This window comes from Ictidomys tridecemlineatus, chromosome 6, assembly GCF_052094955.1.
Source record: "Ictidomys tridecemlineatus isolate mIctTri1 chromosome 6, mIctTri1.hap1, whole genome shotgun sequence".
In the NCBI taxonomy this organism is placed as follows: Eukaryota; Metazoa; Chordata; class Mammalia; order Rodentia; family Sciuridae; genus Ictidomys; species Ictidomys tridecemlineatus.
The window spans coordinates 19416065-19419605 of record NC_135482.1 but is presented as its reverse complement, the minus strand read 5'-3'; the positions used below and the strand labels follow the sequence as shown (position 1 = coordinate 19419605).

Below are 3541 nucleotides of genomic sequence, written 5' to 3'. Positions count from 1 at the left end.
TTTACGAAAATAACCTCGAAAAGGATAAGTCTGGGGTCTGGGTCCTAGGCTTGGGAAGGCAGGTAGCCCAGGAAGGGGTGGAACCTGGTCTCTGCTCCCCTCACCTGCTTGCTATCCGCTACTATCACTGTACATTTGGCTAGGATGTATGGGACTACATGTCCTGCCAGTCTTCCTTTTCCGGCATTAGCCACCTTTAAGGCTCACGAAACTCAGCCGGCTCCGCCAGGGCCCAGAGGACTACCGAACCGCGGAGTTAAAATTACCGCCGTAATCTTGTGCACCTGCTCCTCCTCCGGTTCTATAGCACCGCCCCCACCTGACTCTTGGGGCGGAGGGAAGCCCAGGTCCCGCCCCTTCCGATACAACCGGAAGTGACGTCATGCCCGGCCCGGCAGGTCTTTCGGTCTTCTTTCCCCTCCCATACTCTTCTTCCCCGGTCCCTTCCCTCCCTTCCCCCTTTCCTCCTCCCGCTGCAGCCTTTACGGACACTGGGTTGGCGGAGACTATGGAGTAAGCGGACGGCCGCGGCCAGTCGCGGAGGCCGAGCAGGAATAGCCAGAGCGCCTCTAGGGGGGGCGGGGGGAACGCGCCCCAGCACCGCCCCTCCCGGGCGGAGAGCCGAGAGCTGAGAGGTAAGTGCCCGGCTGCGGGCACCGGGCGAGCTCCCTCTACGGTCGCGCTCTCACCTGGGCCTCCAGTGGGAGAAAAGGGAATGGGGAAGGACCCGTGCGCGAGTTAGGCCACCAGGGGCCACCGTGCTGGAGACTGTTGCCTAGTGACGGGCTGCAGGCCGCGTCGGCCGGGCGGTGGGCGCCTGAGAGAAGACTGGCTGGGGTAGCGGCAACCTGGAGGGAGCGGATCCGAGAGGCCCGAGTCCGCCGAAGAGGCCTTAAGGCTACGGGTAACTCGGGATCGGAGTGGTCTCTCGGGAGGGAGAGTCGTCCGCGCCAGCGCGGGAGCTCGGGTTTCTGTGGTGGAGATCTTGGTACCCTTTTGGGAAACAGGACACTACTCCGGAACTGGGTGAGACAGCTCCCCTCGGTTCTGAGGTCCGGCTCCTGTAACCTGGGTCACCTACCAGGGCCTTACTCTCCCGGTGTCCTTCTCTGACAGTATCCTGTAGTTCTTGAATGGATGGTTATTGTGTGTGAGGTGGGTGGGGCAGATGTTTTGTTAAGACTAAAACCCACCCGGTCGGTGGTTTCTGAACTTTTGTTTTTCTAAGTGAGAGAAAAAGATGAAGATTTAGACCTATAAAGCTTGCAAAACTTCTTGGGATTCTTCCGCATATCTGTGATGAGTAATTAAACACCCACTGTTATCAAATCTACTTCTCTATAGGCTTGATGAGCCGCCAGACTCACTGGACTTTAAAGTGCCATGTCAGTAGTGACTTAAAAGTTGCCAGCTAATATTTTTTGACTATCAAATTCAGGAACTGTTTGTATGATGACACTTAAAAAATGTTAGTTTCAGGAACTATTTGTATGATGACACTTAAAAAGTGTTAGTTTTCTAAATTGTGTGTCTCTGTTCTGAAAAATTGATAGTTTAACCAAAATACTTCAAACTAGCCTGACATAAAACCTACTCATGTTCTGGTGGCTTGAAAGTCACGTTTTTGAATATTTCTTTTGGACTTTGCAAGCCTTTTTCTTCTTTTCTTTTTAAAATATTTTTTTAGCTGCAGATGGACACAATACCTTTATTTTATTTGTTTATTTTTGTGTGGCGTAGGGGATCAAACCCGAGCCACAACCCCTTCCTGAGATGTGTGTAAAGGAATGGAACTGAAAGTAAGATATGGGTCTTCATTCTGTTCAGATCTACTTTACACTTGCAGAAACCTATATTTTTGTCTCTAAGATTGATAAACACCCCCCAAAATAAATACGGGCACCTTGTTCTTCCATATAATGAAATATTTCTATACAAATCAACTTTATATTTGAGAATAAAAAACTCAGATTCACATTTGAAATTCATTATCTGTCCCTTCAAGAAAAAACAATAAGTCCATTTGTTGTGTTTCCAACCCATTATATAGGAGTTGATTTTTGATATTTCTTTTCTCATGTCTCATAGTCTCTCATGAAATCCTGTTTATTTTGTCATTTTAGTACCTCTTGATTCAAGAGAGATCTTCAACTCTCATTTTCTAGTTTCAGCCACCATTATCATCTCTCCTCTGAGCTGCTTTATTAGCTTCCTGCATCTACTTTGGCCACCTTTGTTTTTTTAACTTGCTAGACTGAGTATTTAAAAAAATAGACCTAATCATATTGTATCTGTGTTTAAAATCCTTCAGTGGCTTCTCATTGTTTTTTTTCCATAAACTGAAATGCCCTGTAAACCCCTTTAGTTGGCCTTCTGATTGCCTTTCTAACTTCATCTCCATGGTGCTTTCTGGCATTCCCTTTCTCCCTTGATTACCTTGTCCATCTTTCTTTCTTTGGGTACATGGCATTTGGTTATACTTTGTGGAAACATCTCAGAGTCTGGAAATGTTTTTCCTTTCCTTTTCATCCAGTAACATCTATTCATCATTGAGCTCACTTTAGGGAACACTTTGCTGATGAGGATAGATTGTCCTGATTGTATGTTCTCATGACACCATTTCAGAGTTGCCATATTAATTAATACTTAAATTAACTAGCTGTTCCTCATCTCCTGGTACTTTGTAAATGCTTTGTAAATGTTTTTTAAATGAATGAAATCATTGAATGCTTACCAAATGTAAGCATTAAGAATTATTCTAAGTATTCTACATGCATTGGCATCTTCAGTCCTCAAAACAATCATTTGAGGTTTTGTGGTGCTCTACTATGAAGCTAACTCCCCAGCCCTATTGATTTTATCTTGAGGTAGTGTCTAGCTAAGTTGCTGAGACTGACCCCAAACTTATCCTCCTGCCTCAGCTTCCAACATAGCTGGGATTATAGCAATTTGCCACTATGCCCAGTTCTCCCCACCCCATTTTATAGAAATAGTGTAGCTAGGTGTGGGCATGCCTGTAATCCCAGTGACTTGGGAGGCTGAGGCGGGAGGATCACAAGTTCGAGGCTAGCCTCAGCAATTTAGGTCCTAAGCAACTTAGTGAGACCCTGTCTCAAAATAGAAAAATAAAAAGGGCTGGGATGTGGCTTAGTAGTAAAGTGCCTTTGAGTTAAAGGCCCAGTACCCCCTCACCCACATAAAATGTTAGGGCGGCTAGTTGATGGTCACAGCTCTGGTAAGTGTTAGAATTGGTATTTGAACTCAAGATTTTTTTGCTACTGAAGATTATGTCCTTAACCATACAACAATTCTCATGCTAGGTGGTTTATAATAATCACCTGGGGGGCTTGGCCAAGCTACAAAAAGCTCTAACTGTATTTTTATAGATTGTGAGTCCAGACATTTGGGATAGTACTTAGCCATATGTGGTTAAGCAAGTTATCCACATTATTTAGATATTCATCAGAATTTGAAAACTTTGTTTTAGATAGTACTTCACTGCTTTATGAATTTGTTTTTACACATTGTGCCACACTCTTTC

At 45.1% G+C, this 3541-nt stretch overlaps 1 protein-coding gene across 3 annotated transcripts in view; it reads left to right on the top strand.

Annotated features, from left to right (window-relative positions):
- The first annotated feature begins 364 nt into the window (after positions 1 to 364).
- Scyl2 (SCY1 like pseudokinase 2) overlaps positions 365 to 3541 on the top strand; it is a 61398-nt gene continuing 58221 nt past the window's right edge. For 2 of the 3 annotated variants that reach the window (XM_078052939.1, XM_005322377.5), the window contains exon 1: positions 365 to 635. The gene's annotated coding sequence lies outside the window, so the exon portion shown is untranslated. The other variant, XM_078052938.1, reaches the window with a different exon arrangement.